This window comes from Canis aureus, chromosome 10 (assembly GCF_053574225.1).
Source record: "Canis aureus isolate CA01 chromosome 10, VMU_Caureus_v.1.0, whole genome shotgun sequence".
In the NCBI taxonomy this organism is placed as follows: Eukaryota; Metazoa; Chordata; class Mammalia; order Carnivora; family Canidae; genus Canis; species Canis aureus.
In genome coordinates, this window is record NC_135620.1 from 55,768,427 (window position 1) to 55,784,319 (window position 15,893).

The following is a 15,893-nucleotide window of genomic DNA, read 5'->3' on the forward strand; positions in this document are numbered from 1 at the left end:
CTTCCCATCATGTAATATTTAGACTCCAGTTGGGGAAAATAAACACCAGGCTTTATTTTGTGAAAACTTGTCTTAACATCCAGGGGGTCTCTTAAAAAAAAAAAAAAAAAAAAAAAAAACAACATCCAGGGGGTCTCTTAAAGTCCTTCTCTGATGCTTGACCCCTACCTCCAACATCCCTGCTTCTACTAGAGTCAGCAGTGGCAGGGGGCTCACACTTTACTGGGCAGTTCCATCTGTCTTCAGGTAGGCAGCTGTTTTCCTTAAGGCCAAAATCTGCCTCTCTCTGCCATATTCCCACTCGTTTTAGTTATGTCTTCCTAAGTGTCAGAAGCCAGTTGGGATCATTCTTCTCGTTGGATGTATAAAGGCAGCTTGGTTCTTCCTTTATTCTTTGTTTTCTTTAGGCCAAAAATAATTTTTGTAAGATTCTCTTAGAATTTTCCAGTTTCCCCTTATCTACAACCCTAACTTTTCTAGTTAGCAATGGACTGATTTACTCTGAGCTACCTGGCCTCACACCTTCCCCACTAACCGCTTCCCTGCCTATCTCCCCAACAAAAGGGACATATTGAGTCCCTGGCAAGAATCTCTGGGATTCAAAACCAGAGATTCTTTATTGTTTACTCAGAGATTATCCTTGAACAAGAAGTGTGTGCCTGGGTTACCTGTTTCTTCCTTCAGGGCTCTCACAGTCGTGGATGGAATTCCTTGACCATCTGTTTTAGCTCTGGCCATTTACACTGGAAATGAAGGCCAACTGTAGAACATGTTTATAAGAGGTAGTATGGTTGCAATAGGAAAAATGGGGACTTTGGAGTAAAGGTTAGGTTGAACTTCCAGTTGCTCCATGAAGTTGTTTTGAGATCTTGTGCCTGAACTTTTCTGGTCTTTTGTTTCTTCATCTGTGACAGAGAGATCTAATATCTACTTCCAAGTGTTTTAAAAGCTAAATAAGATGATGAACTTCAAAGTGCTTGCCTAGGGTGGGAATTCTTTAAATGGTAGCTACTATTAATCATAAGATATAATTTTTCTCTAGAAAAATGATGGCGTTGGCATATTCTAAATGGAACAAGTAATTTTTTTTACTGCAACAGGACCTACTATCATTTGTCATCTTCATTTCAGTTCTCTCTGACCTCTGATTCACAGTAAATCTTTTTAAAATTATGATCCATTCTCCTATTTCTCTTGTCTTAACCTCCTATTCATTTTGTAGCCTAAGGACGGATTGGGCTTCTGGCCCCACCTGTTCTCTGAAACTGCTTCCTTTAAGGGAAGTCCTTATTGTCAAATCCAAAGGACCCTGTGGGCCTCTACCCTGCCCCTGCACAATTTGACACTGCTGGTCACATGACCCTTTCAGGGAAGCTCTCCCCTCCTAGGTTCATGGGTACCACATTCTTCTGGTTTTCCTCTAGATGCTCCACATCCTCCTTCCACAGCTCTTCCTAAATGGCCACTTTCTTTAAGGTTCTTTCCTGGACCCTTTTCCATTCTCATGGGAAGTCTAATCTGCCTTTAATTGCCATCCTTAAGCTAATGATTCACCATATATGTCTCTAACTCATAATTCTCTCCAGAAACACAGACCCATATATCCAACGAACCTATTGACTTCACTGTTTCCTTGGATGTCCCATGGATACATCATGTTCAAAGTGCAACCAGTCCTCTTCTCTTCCTAATCAACCTTAACTCCTGTGCTCTGTGGCCTAATAACTGATACCACCATCCAGTCCCTCCAGTTGCCAAAGCCAGAAATCTTGGAGTCAACCTTGAGCCTTCCTTCTCCCCTTGCTTCTATATATGCTTAACCATCAAGTTCTATCAATTCCATCTCCGTACTATCTCTAAAATTCATTATATTCTTTTTGTCCCTTCCAACCACTATTTTTGCTCAGGCTACCCATCAGCTCGTCTTCTTTCTTCTGTCGTATCCCTGCAAGTGTGTTTTCTGCCTTGCAGTCTAACTAATCTTTTCAAGTATAGTTTTCATAATGTTAGTCTCTTGGATAAAATGCCTTAATTATTCCTCATGGTGCTCAGGAAAAAGTACAAATGCTTTGGGTCTGTTTAGAAGGCCTTTTATCAATCTGGTTCCTGTCCTCTTCACTAACCTTCACTTCACCCTTTCCACTCTTCTTCCCATATCAGGAGTCTCTTCTTCTGTCCTCTTCCCCTGCAAATTTCCCACCTCCACCTCCACATGGCTGTTCCCTGAACTCACAAAACCCTTAACTTCTGGGTCTTGCCATGCTTTTCTTTCTGATTAAAATGATTTTTTCCTACCTCTTCATCTGGCTAACTTCTAGTGTCATTCAGAAATCACCCTATATGTCACTTCCTTCAAGAAGTCTCTATTAGTTTAATTAAAAGTGATGAGCTAATGTTGGTTCCTCAGTTTTAAGAAATGTTTCACAGTAAGAGAAGATGTTTACACTATGGGAAACTGGGGTGAAAGATATATGAGAACCCTCTGTATTATCTTTGCAACCTTTCTGTAAATCTTAAAACTATTCTAAAATTAAAATATCATTTAAAAAAGTCTCCACTAACCCTCCTGTGCTCGCTTAGCTGCTACTTCTGTGTTCTCTAAGATTTGGACCTGCTGTCCTAGATTCAAAGCTCTTAACACAATATCTGGCCATTGTCTATGTGTCTGCCTCTTCCACTGCAAAATGTTGGGAATCATGCTTTCCTCATTTGTTTATTCCTGATAGCATAATGCCTAGCAAATTGGCAATGCTCACAAAGTATCTCCTGAGTAAATTTTTGATGTTAAATATATTGTTTTTAGGGGGACAATGCCAAGCTTTTGTTGTAGGGTAACCTGAAATTACAGGCCTACGAAAAAGAACTTAAAAGTATCAGACATTATGAGTGACTCGTAGGTTTTGCTTGTTTCTCAGCATGACGAACTTGGGAGACATGCTGTGCTGGATACACTTGAACATCACATGTGTCCTTACCCAGTGCGTCTGTTTCCAAGAGAGTCACATGATATTCGTTCCTCTGCAGGTAAAGCACCCCAGGCCAGCTGAGCTGGGTTAGTTTGCTCTGGGTGAACCTTATGGGCTGCTGACACATCCCAGGAGGGTGTGGACTGTGTGGTGAATGCATGAAAGCCAACTAGGGCAGAGAGCAAAAGAACCAGTTGGAGGAAGAATGACACCACAGGGAGATGAATCTCCAGTTTGGCAATTCTAATTCCAGCTCTTTCATTAATGAGCTGTGTAACCTTGGCCAAATGTCTTCCTCTTTGTAGGCTCCAGTGTCTGTGTTTGTAAAATGAGGGCTTGGATTAGCTGGTCTCCAAAGTCTGTTCCAGGATTGATGCTGTGGGATTCTGCAATCAGTGTGTGGCCTGGACACGAGTGGAAGGAAGCAGGTAAGTATGTACTAGGAGCATAAGGGCAATTAACCTTTGGTTCCAGGTCAGAAGCAGTCTTCAGCAAAAGGAAACCAAGCTAGGACAGAGATTTGTTTAAATCATCCTAGAAGTAGAGACCTCTGGGGCATAGTAGCTCAACATTGTATCTTGAGGATCTAACTCAAGTCTATCATGAAGAAGCAATTCCAAGAATTGGAGTGGGTGAAGGTGGGCAGCAGAGCAGTGCTGATTTTTGCTAAATAATAAAATGATCACATTTGGGGAAAGTTTTTGTGTTTATTGGTCAATAGCTTTGATTATCTCCTTTGCACTGATATTATCCAAATTGTGTTAGAGATGATGCAAGGAGTACCACTGGGAGCATGGCTAGGGCAGGCATGGCAGCAACATGTATTTTTGAGTTGGAACTGTTAGGTGGGTGAATTGAGATTATTTGGAATGTGAGAGTTTCAAGTCATGGAAATCCAGAATTACCTTAGTCAAGTAAAAAAAAAAAATCCAGTTTGCTTTAAATTTTATCTGTCTTAAATGGGTGGTAGTGGTTTTGATAATTAATGATTCCTTGGGAAGTGCAAGGAAAAGTATAGTATGCATTTGCCTAATTGAATAAATACATCATAGTCAACCTTTACTGGTTAAGAAGATCCACTATTCAGTGGAGAATGTAGGGTGAGTAGAGAAGAAAATAACATTATGATTCAGAAAAATTCCTGGGAAGATTCTTTTGTACTCACTGTTCGTTGGTATCTGAATTTCTTTTTTTTTTAAATTTTTATTTATTTATGATAGTCACACAGAGAGAGAGAGGGAGGCAGAGACACAGGCAGAGGGAGAAGCAGGCTTCATGCACCGGGAGCCCGATGTGGGATTCGATCCCAGGTCTCCAGGATCACGCCCTGGGCCAAAGGCAGGCGCCAAACCGCTGCGCCACCCAGGGATCCCGGTATCTGAATTTCTGAGAGGTATGTGGAAACTCCTGCCTTTGGTTCTGAAAGAACTGGAAATACGTGGGCACAAGGGATGCTCAGGCTCTTGGCTTAGGGTGACACCTTTCAAATCTGGTCCTTCCTCTGTGTTGACCAAGTTTAGGGTGGAGATGTGTCGTTCTTGGCTCTCAGCAATGGGATGGGCCAGGAGCAAAGAAAAGCCCCTCCTGAAAATGAGGAAACCCGTCAGATGCAGAGAGAATTAAGGGAGATGTGCCAAGCTTTAGGCCACCTGGGAAGAGGAGCAACTTTTGGTCAAAAATAGTAATAGTTAAATTTATTATTTGCTCTGTACCAAGCATGGTTCTAAATCCTAATGATCATAATCGGAATTTGTCATAATTCTCACATCAACCTTTTGAGGCAGGCTCATATTTCCATTTCTTTTTTTTCATATTTCCATTTCTAAATGAAAAACTCAGGTACAGTGAAAATAAATATTCACCCAAGGATAATCAGGTGGTGAGTCATAGAGCCAGAATACAAACCCAGACAGCCCCACTGCAGTCATCGCTGTTAACCACTCATGCCCTGGAGCACATACAGTCTTTCAAGGTTGCATGTGTCTCTAATTCTGTGTCTCTAGCATCCATCCTGGGGCTGAGAAGGTAATGGGCTTTATTGAGTGTTCCCGAACTGAATGGAACCAAGTGGACTTAGCCTGTGCCCAAACCTGGTACCTGGAGTCTTTGGGAGGCCCTCTTTGGCTCAACACAGTACTGAGAAAAGCAGAATGCTAGCCAGTACTTGAGGGCTGGCAGCAGAAACCCAGCTGGCATGGAATCATGGGCAGGACTCCCCCTTCCTGCACAGGAAGAGAGAAGAAAACCATGGGCACTCTGAAGCCTGGGACTCAGGGGTGTGGGAAAGCAGCCCTGTCATTCCATAGCATGGCTGAGAACTCACTCTGCACAAGCCCCTGTGCTGGGCAATAGCCACTGTAGATATAGGGTTGGGTCACGCACATTCTGTGCCCTGGAGGAGCCCCATTTGACACTGGGAAGGGCTGCCTCTGATAGGAACCCCCCAAACTGCCTTATGATCCCTGTCCTATTTTGTAGGGCCAGACAAAACTAATTCTAAAACATACTATTTCTCTCAGTGGGATTTTATATGTTCAGCCCAGTGTCCACTAACTGAATTAAGGAGACAGGCTGTATAATTTTCAGACTCCTGGATGAACTTTCTGGATCAAGGATGTGGGGGCTAACTGGTGGCAAGACTGGGTAGACAGAACTTGTGAAAGGACTCTGCAATTAAAATGGCTAGAACAATTGTTGAATAAGTAAAAAGAAAGAAATCTGTTCCCATATTCATAAAACTCAAGGACCTACTTATCCCAGTAGGAAGGCAAGGGTATTTATTTGCAGCTGTGGAAACTTCTTTCAGGTCAGTTCTCTTGAATGAAGGAGAGAATTAGATAGGCCAGGATTCATTTGGTGATCAAAATGTTGTCTGGTTGCCTGGAAAGCACCAGTTTATGCTTATTATACTGTTATACTGGTGGCATTATTTATATTGCCTTGTTTCACTTGGAAAAGTATCCTGATTTGGATGATAAATTTTATGGTCACACTGTCCAGGCACAAAAAAAGCCCTGTATTATTCTGGTGAACCTGAGTTCTGAAGTTTAAGCCCAAAAGATTTTGGGGCATAAACACCTCTTGCTAGAAAGCTTTTTCCTCTGTCACCACCATGCCTGGATATGGACAAAAGTCTTTCCTTTTTCCTCCTTAGCTTGGCTGGAAAAATATAAAACCAAAATTTACTTAAAATAATTAATAAGAAACAGGGACACCTGGGTGGCTCAGCGGTTGAGCATCTGCCTTTGGCTCAGGGCGTGATCCTGGGTCTGGGGATCAAGTCCCGCATTGGGCTCCCTACGAGGAGTCTGCTTCTCTCTCTGCCTATGTCTCTGCCTCTCTCTCTGGTCTCTCATGAATAAATAAATAAAATCTTTTAAAAAAATAAAAATAAAATAGAAAAACAGACACAGGGTACAAATTCATTCAGTTCTTTCCACAGATCAACTGGACTGGCTCAGGTTAGAGTCACCAGTTCTTGGACCTTTTAGCTCTCCTGCACCGAGAGTTCTGGGACACACACCCAGAGAAAGGCTGTGGTGGGGTGTCTGGAGGGAATGCACATGTCCTGCTGGACTATGGGACCCCAAAGTATTAGTCTCCGAAGTGTCCTCTCCTGACTCCTGGGATGGGAGACAGGAGGGAGAAGAGTTATTTTCTCATGTGGAGCCACCCCTGGAGATCCACTTGAAGCCTGGTCATAATGAATGTAGCAATTATTAGAAACTTGCAAAAGGATCAGGGAGAGGAATGAAATTGGTGTTTCATGGAGTTTAATTGAGCATTACTCTGCTCATTAGCAGCAATCAACTCAGTTTATGTGGCCTCGTTTACAGATGGAAGAAAACAAAGATTCAGGGAAAGAGCCTGTCTTTTGTGTCCTTTTCTCTCTCTCCTCTCAGCAACGCATCTACCCCATCTGGGATGGTGTGCTGCTGTTGCTAAATCCACCAAGCAAAATCTATCATTGTACGTGACCTTAGTCACCTATTTGTTACAGACGCATTTTTGGACTGTTTGAACCTCTTCATCATCTCTTTCCTTTGGATATAGATGGAGATTAGGCGGATTATTAATAGACAATTATGGAGCCTTAGCTCTGTCATTGACGTTGAAGAGAATTACAGGGTCAAGGATTTTATAGTTAAAATTCAAAGAGATATAAAAGGAATGAGAAACCTCAGACATTGCTTAGGTTTTGATGCCAGAAACTCATTGCTTCAAAGATCTAGAAGTGTGTAATAAAACCACACCAGCTCTGTTTCTACTTTCTCAATATGAAACAGCTAAAGATCACTGAATAAATTAACACAAGATAGTAAGAGTGTGCTTCTCCAAGAAAGTTCCTCTAAGAAGCTTGCTGTTTCAGGAAGACCTGAGTTGTGGCCTTTGTGAATCAATGTTGAAAGGAGCCAGATGAACTTGTGGCCAATGATTCCATCTGTAGCTACTGAAGTCAAGACATGGTAAGGAGTCATTTCTTATGGGTCCTTCCACTTACACCTCCTATATCACAGGGGCCACAGAATGGGCTGGGAATGTTTTCCCTGAAGGATCCTTGCTGGTCTCCAATTTCTCCTGATAAACTGCTTCATTCTCTGCATCAGACACTCCCTGAAACTTGAAATAAATTCTGAGTTGATTAACATACTATTTAAGAAATGTGACCTTAACCTACCTAGAAAGACTATTGAATGCATGCAAAAGCCTTCCACATTTTAAACTCTGGGGGCTAGAGACCAATTCCAACAGCACTGCCATGGCTCAAGACTCTTCTGTAAATCACCCAAGAACTGACACAAGAGACAGTGATCAATCTTAAAAATAACCACACTCACAACTTTATAGTAATGATAGAAATACTGACAGAGAGTTTAGGTTTCCATTAAAATAATAGTTAAACGATATCAAGGGCATATTGTTTGCCAGGTACTGCACTGAGAGCTTTACATGCATTGTCTTGTTTCATCCTCCCTATAGTAAGTACTCTTATGTAGGCATTATTGTATTATTACTTCAATTTCACATGTAAATATGATTATAGCCCAACCTCCAGAATTCCAGATCAGATATCCAACTGTCTACTCAGTACCTCTTTTCAGATGTTTAAAAGGTGTCTTAAGTTCAAAATATCCAAAATGTGGCTCCTGATATCCACCTCTTATTGCCCTGCCTCTAACAACCTAATACCCCTTCAGTCTTCCTCATCCCAGGTGATGACAACTCCAGCCTTCAGGTTGCACGGGCCAAAACCCTTGGAGTCAGCTTTGACTCATCTCTTCTGCTTACACATCACATCCAATCTGGTCAGCAAATCCTGTTGCTTCACACTATATCAGAATCTGGCTACTTCTCATTCTTCCATTGCAGCTTCTCTGGTTCAAACTACCATCCTCTCACACCTCGATGATTGCAGTGACCTCCTTCTGCCCTTGCTCATTTCAAGTCTAGTCTTCTTACAGTAGCCAGAAAGTTCCTGTTAAAATGAAAGTTCAAAATCCTCCAGCAGCTACCCATCTGACTCAGAGTGGAAATCAAAGACTTTATAATGGCTACAGAGTCTCATCAGGGGCCAACTTCTTTTCTGATCTTTACCTTGAGTTTACAGACTCTGAATTTTATGAAATCTTTTGTTCATATGTGAATCTGTGTGTTCTTCTAGGGGGAGCCCATGTGGCTTGTTAGCAAGTTCTTGAAGGATTCAAAATCTCCCAAAAGCTTAATTACTGATTGGAGGAAGTTTCACTCTTGAAAATCCAATTTAAAGAAGGGATTTATTCAAATCATAATTCATTTGGAAAAGATTCTTTGATTAAAGTAGTCATTGAGAATGTCTTGTGTGTTTGCAAGACAATGGAATTGACAAAATTAAATATATGCACTTATTTTAGTAGACTCTTTATGACCCAAGTGTATTAGTTCAAAGTGGATTTGGGATAAATCCCACTGCGATGAAATCTACGTGTAACAAAAAGATGTTTGAGTCTCCAGCTAAAAGTTCTCTTATTTCAAATAGTATCAAACTGGCATGCAAAGCTTTGGGCCAGTTGTGTGTAAGGTGCTGTATTTGGGAACATTTTCAACATATTTCAGTACTCAGAGGCTAATGTAGAGCCTGGTACAGTAAGCCCCTGGTTTCTGTCTTCTGTATCCTCTTCTCCCTTTGCCTCTCATCCTAGAATTTGTAGCATTTCACAGATCTGGTATTAATGAAATTGAACCAAAAGTGATTCTGTCAGCCAAGGAGAGAAATCAATGATGTTTCCAAGTAGATCAGCCTGGATATAGGTTCTTGAGCCACTGAGACCCTAGCAATGCAATTCTCTCCTCCACTGGACCCCAGCATGTGTGCAAAATATGCTGAGGGCCTTGTCTTTGGCTTGATTCCCTTGACCATTTATAGGCATAGAAACCCTGACCTATATCCCAAGGGTGTTATGTGGATGAACCAGTAAATCATAATTAATTGCAAGGTAAACATTAATTGTTGTTATCACCATCAGTTCCGGCCTGGGTTCTTGACCCTAAGAGAGAACTTGCTTGTACAGTGGCTCTCTGTGGGATTGCAGAACAGCTTACAGACTTATGAGGGATGAGACTTTCTTTGAAGTATGTTAGGAGTACTCTAAAGTATTTTGAAGTACTTGAGTTCATGCTGGAGAAATGTCTTGTTTGTAAGTAACTGCAGGGAACCAGGTCACTGTCCTAACATCAGAAGAGCTGCCATGAGACAGAGGATGTGGATTTACCCTTCATGGGCCCAGAGGGCAGAATTAGGACCAGTGAGGAGGCAAATGTTAGCCCAAGAGTGGAAGGAACTTTAATAGCTAGAGCAGTTCAACTGCAGAACTAGCTGCCTAAAAAAGCAGGGAATTCTATCTAGTTAAGGAAAAAATCAAGCAAAGCTCAAGCAAATTGATTACCTGCCATGTGCATGGCATTGTTTTAAGTGCCGGAGAAACCCAATTAGGAACTAGGCAAGAACCATGCTCTTAGAGAGCTTCTGGTGTAAGAAGGAAGGTAAATCGATCCAACCAACCATCCATCCATTCATCCAGGCATCTTCACACTGGGAATACAGCAATGAACAAAGCAAAGGTTTTGGTTTCTTCACATGGTAGATGATATTGACAATAAGAACCCCTAAAGCATGAAATTAATGTTACCCTTTGAGAATGAAATTAGAAGAAGTTAACATGAAACAAATCAGTCAGTGAGTGGGGATATAATTGTGACTAAGAAAGGTTAAATACAACATATGAGATCATATGTTGGTGACTGGGAATACTGTTGGTATAAAGGGCATGGTCTGCCTGGAGCTAGAAGACAGAAGGTCAGAGGAAAAATATCTGTGAATTTGTTCCTAGCATTATCTAAAGACAGGATAATCAACCAGGGACTGAAGACATGAGTCTGTCGCAACTCAGTGACATTGGCCACTGAAATCATTCAATTTATTCTTTCAACCATCCCCCTTCCTCTTATTCTGGCCAAGTCCCAGCTCAGATTTTGACTTAAGTTTAACTTTCCCAAAAAAACTTGCTCTGCACTTTCACAGCACTATGTATTTCTCCTTTTTTTTTTTTTTAACATATTTTATTTATTTGAGAGAGAGGGAGAGAGTGTGCACACAAGCAGGAGGGAGGGGCAGAGGGAGAGAGAGAAGCAGATTGCCCACTGAGCAGGGAGTCTGACATGGAGCTCCATCCCTGGGCTCTGAGATCATGACCTGAGCTGAAGGCAGATGCTTAACCAATTGAGCTACCCAGGCGCTCCTGTACTTCTTCATAGCACTTATCACAGCTTTGATTTATGGTTTCTTAGTGTCCATCTTCCCCACTGGATGGGAAGCTGCATGAGGGTAGAAACCCTGTCAGTCTTATTCACCACCATATCCCACTAACTAGCACACCGAGGCACTTAGTAAATACTTGTTAAATGAGTGAATAAGTTAATGAAAGACTGAATGAATTTGATTTCCCAGGAAGATTTTCCTATAAGCAAAGAACACTCTAAGAAATGAGTTTTCTTTCTGGAATTCTTGGAGACCTCACTCTTACTGCAGAATTCTAACATAAGATAGAAAGTGGGATTGAACAGGAAATGAGCTATGGGACTTTAGAGATGGACCTGCAATTATTGAAGTGATTATGGAAGAGAGGGCATAGGACCTGAGTCTTGAATTGAAGATGGGATTTGATCTGTGGAGCTGAGGAAAAGAAGTTGTTCCAGCCAGAGATGGATAGCATGAGCAAGGATATTAAGTTTGGAATTTAGAGTGCATGTAGGGAATAATGGGACAGAACATGGGGAGGCATCCCAGGGTCTCAATGAGATAGGCAGGATAAAGTATTTGGACTTATTCATCTGCTATTAGGCTTTGCCATAAAGAAATACTTGTATGGTGTGGTGGTGGTGATGTCAGTTCCTTCTGCAGTGTTCCAAAAAGAAATGGTGTCAAGCAATGACAAGGAGAGGATTACTCCAAGAGAAGGTTAGCTGGCTGTCTCCCTAAAGGTCTTTATTGTAGGGTATTACCTCATTGAACTCGAAGGGTCCATGTTCTGGTCCTCTGCCAATTAGGCTCAGAAATATGATATGGAAGCATTCAAGGGTAGATCTAAGCTCACAACACTGTTGTATATAATCTGGAATGCTAATTTAGTGATTTACAAGGTAAACTACAATTGCTGAAGGTTTAAAATGCTCAAGTCCTATGACAAGAGCATTCTGGCCCTGTAAGCAGGCTGTAGAAGAAGCCATATTATAATTATTTATATATATATATAAATTTATATATATAATATAATTTATTAACTCACAATAAGAAATATAATTACCAAAGGATGCCCAAGTCCAATGGCTAATGTATTCATTTCCTGTAGGTGGATCTACATGGGAAATCAAACTCAAATCAGATTGCTTGATAAGCTTACAGTTAGGGCAAGGGGAAATCATTAAAAGTATATTTAGAGACATCTGACCTAGACCTCTATAGTAGGAAGATACTTGTCACCAGAATTACCTGGGTCACTTTCTTAACCAAAGCCCCTCTGCCCTGTCTGGTATTAGATGGGTAATGCCAAGGTTTGCTTATCTGACCTCCTTTCCTTGTGTTTTCATGATTAGTCAATATCTCTTTTGACTGGTGCTTTCCTTCTTCAGCTGTATTAATACTTTTTTTTAAAAAAGATTTTATTTATTTATTCATGAGAGAGACAGAGAGGCAGAGACATAGGCAGAGGGAGAAGCAGGCTCCCCATGGGGAGGCTGAGGCAGAACTTGATCATACTCCAGGATCATGCCCTGAACCAAAGGCAGACAACCACTGAGCCACCCAGGTACCCCTGTATTCATTCTTTCTTTCTTTCTTTCTTTCTTTCTTTCTTTCTTTCTTTCTTTCTTTCTTTCTTTCTTTCTTTCTCTCCCTCTCTCTCTCTCTCTCTCTCTCTTTCTTTCTTTCAATACTTTCAATCAGATTTTATCAAGTTCTCATGGTCTGAGAACCATTCTGTTTCTTTAAGGTGACTTAGCAAATCTCTGCTGTAATCAATTATGTGTTGGTGTCCTCATTAAACTCTCAAAGGACAATCTCATTTCTAATTCTTTCAGGATCACTCAGGGTTGCCCCTAGTACTACAACACTTGCCAGCATTGAGATTCTAGGGCACCCTAAGCCCCAGATGGCTTAGAAAATCTTATTTAACATTGTCAGAATTTCACCAATTAGATATAACCTCAGTGATAATGGCCCCTGCCATTCTATTCATGTGTTTCATTGCAATCAAAACACATGTTAACATCTGTTATTTTATTCAATCATTCTAAGAACTCTTGAGGTAACTAGGGCAGAGATTGGAGTTGCTCATAGTCACATACTTACTACATACTTACTAAGAGGCAGAGACAGAGTTCAGACCCCAGATTATTTTTGTGTAATCCTGCTGTTTCACCAAGAGAAGAGAACTTTCTTTTAAATGCCACCTGCACTGAAAAGAACATTCAAATAATACTATTGTTTATTCACTTGAAGGTCAGGCAAAGAAGTCAGGTGTTGAGGCTTAGGATGAAAACAATGACTGAGGATTTTAGTATCAGATCTAGGACTTGATTAGCAATAGACATGCCCAATCCCATCCCTACTTCAAGGAAGCAGAACAGTGGGGTTAGATGGACCCCTTTGGGCAGAGCTGGCAGGAGCAGTAGGAACAAAGACCCAATCAGACTGGAATGGCCATCAGTGAGTCCAGAACTCGGATAGAGAAAGCTGGTATCCTGAGTGATATTGCCACCAAACTGCAGGGAAGGGTAAATGGCCCCTCTCAGCCTTTCTAGAATCAAAACATTCTTTCCTCTAAGCACTGCTGGATATACAAGGAAAATATACGTTCTTACTCTTTGCTTTCTCGTCCCAGATTTCACAGAGCCTACCTCTCTTTATGATGACGCTTTTTTTTAAAAGATTTTATTTATTTATTCATGAGAATACACAGAGAGAGGAGAGAGAGAAAGAGAGAGACAGAAACACAGGCAGAGGGAGAAGCAGGCTCCATGCAGGGAGCCCGACGCTGGACTCGATTCGTGGTCTCCAGGATCATGGCCAGGGCCAAAGGCGGCGCTAAACCGCTGAGCCACCTGGGCTGCCCTATGATGACTCTTTTTTTTTTTTTTTCCTATGATGACTCTTAATGAGCACCCACACTGTGCCAGGCTAGGGATTAGATACATTATTTTGCTCATAACAAGCTGAAGATTGTATTGGCTCTACTCTACACCCAAGAAACTGTAACCCTTAGAGGTTAAGTAAATTGCCCCAGGTCAGTCACTAATATACAGTGGAAATGGGGTTCTAAGGCAGGTCTGTTTAGATGCAAGAGCAAGTTTTTCTCTTTGTGTCATACTGACCCTCAATACGTTCATGTCTCAGAAGATGTCACAGTTCAGGCTTCTTAGGTCTTCTGTTCCTGCTGGTCAGAGTAATGAGAACAAGAGACAAAAGCAGGAAGTGATGCATGCTAGACCTGGACTGCCAGATCCAAATTCAGACTACCATTTGCCGGCTGTGTAACTTGGGGCGAGTCTTACCCCCACCATGTCTGTTTACTCGCTTGTAAAATAAGGATAATAGTAGTACTCACATTATAGAGTCATTGTGAGCATTAAATATATTATTATAACGAGAGTGCTTAGAAGAGTGTTTGGTACATAGTAAATGCTCAATAAAATTAGCCATTGTCTTTTGATTAAATTGAGGTCTTGGTCTCAGTCCAATCTGACTCCTTCGTTGGATTTGGGAGACCCTGCAGTCTCATTAATTCTATAATTCTAAGCCATCTCTTGAGGTGGTTTACTTTCTAGATGAGTCTTCTTAACCATTTTAATAGATCCCTATTAAATGTTAATATTTACATCTGATATGTAAATATCAGACCTCATCTAGAATTCAAGGGTTACACCGCAGGTGGTCCCTACAGTTTGCCACTACTGTACCCTCCTCCTCCCTTTCTTAGAAATGCCTGCATAAAGTGACTGGGTTTACTGGAGAGTTACCCTAGGTGGGTCCCAGCAGCCCTTGGTCATTAGCATTCCTTGTGAGAACCCATTCTTCACATGCTTTGGAGCTCAGCAGGCTCCCTGAGTCTTCTCAGCTAATGATGTTCCAGATGCCAGAGCTGGCAGGACAGGGTGGGGCAGCCCTCGCTGACTCCAGAGAGGAAATCAGGTCTGTTCACCCGGACAACTGCAGACCAATTAAAATAGTGCATGAGCTAATTAAGGACCACGAATCAGGCATCACTGCTCTGTGGTGCCCCCCCAAAATGCAAGATAAACAGAGCCTTGGGCAGGCGCCTTCTATGACCTGGAATTGGGCAACTTAGGTGACAAGATTAAAATAAAAAGAACAGAACACCTGCAAGACATAAATTCATATATTCAAATTGAATCTTTAATGCAGTTCAATTTCAGAAATATTTACAAAACCTAATTAAGGCAGAGAACAGTGCTGGACATTACAAGGACACAAATGGGTGACACTCAGTCCCCAACTTGAGGGTATCAGTTCTCCATCCCCACTGCCACTTCTCACCAGCCCCTACAGGCCCTCTCACTTGGACTGTTGCAGCCATCCCCCTAACTGGTCTCCTTATCTCTTAGCTTTCCTCAACCACAATCTTACAAAACAAATTTGGTCACACACTCTCCACTCAAAGTGGTTTCCCACTGCCTGCACATGAAATGCAAATACCTTACTGGTATTTAAAGCTCCCACAGATTGGTCCAATTTGGTCTCCCAAGGTTTTTCTCTCTACTTACACAGTTCTCCTCCACTGTTTATGCAACATGCCAGCCTTACTGGTCTACTACAATTCCCTCAAACACCCTGTCTTCATTCTTTCTCCGTTTTCCTCCCTGATTTATTACAAAGCATAGCAGGCCTTCCTTTTCGTCTGACTATAAAGATCTTGCTCACTTTTCAAAGCTCCCCTCAACACCACTTCTTTCCTGAAGCATTCTGTAATGTTGGCCTTCTCTAGTGGGATGTCATCGATCCCCATGGTATCCTCCATCGCATTTGGTTTAACCTTCTCTTACGTCACAGAGTTTTCCTCCTGCATGTTCTCCGAGGAAGTGGGTCTTTAATGGGCTGTTACTCTCCTCCCCCAAATTGTGGCTAGGACAGTGCTCACATGGGGTGAATTATACTGAACGGAATGGAGGAAATAAACCCAGCCCGAAGTGACTGATAGAAGCCAAAAACACCACAGGGTTCTCTGCCAGAACTCTAAGGTGGGACAAAATTTGGGCTGGAATGGGGATGAAATATATCCAAACAGGAAAGACCAGAAAAGGTTTTGTTTTTTTCCTGTCAACCTTCCCTGATTTTTCCTCCTCTTGGCTGTGTCCCTCTTGTTCCTGTCCCCAACT

The 15,893-nt window shown here is 41.7% G+C and overlaps 1 protein-coding gene across 6 annotated transcripts in view; it reads left to right on the forward strand.

Moving 5' to 3' along the window:
• FRMPD1 (FERM and PDZ domain containing 1) overlaps positions 1 to 15,893 on the forward strand; it is a 146,085-nt gene that overhangs the window by 265 nt on the left and 129,927 nt on the right. For 2 of the 6 annotated variants that reach the window (XM_077912561.1, XM_077912570.1), the window contains exons 2-4: positions 2,916 to 3,024; positions 3,272 to 3,394; positions 4,187 to 4,359. The gene's annotated coding sequence lies outside the window, so the exon portion shown is untranslated. Of the gene's footprint in view, positions 1 to 2,915; positions 3,025 to 3,136; positions 3,395 to 4,186; positions 4,360 to 11,282; positions 11,461 to 15,893 lie in introns of those variants that run through there. The other 4 variants (XM_077912563.1, XM_077912567.1, XM_077912564.1 and 1 more) reach the window with 3 other exon arrangements.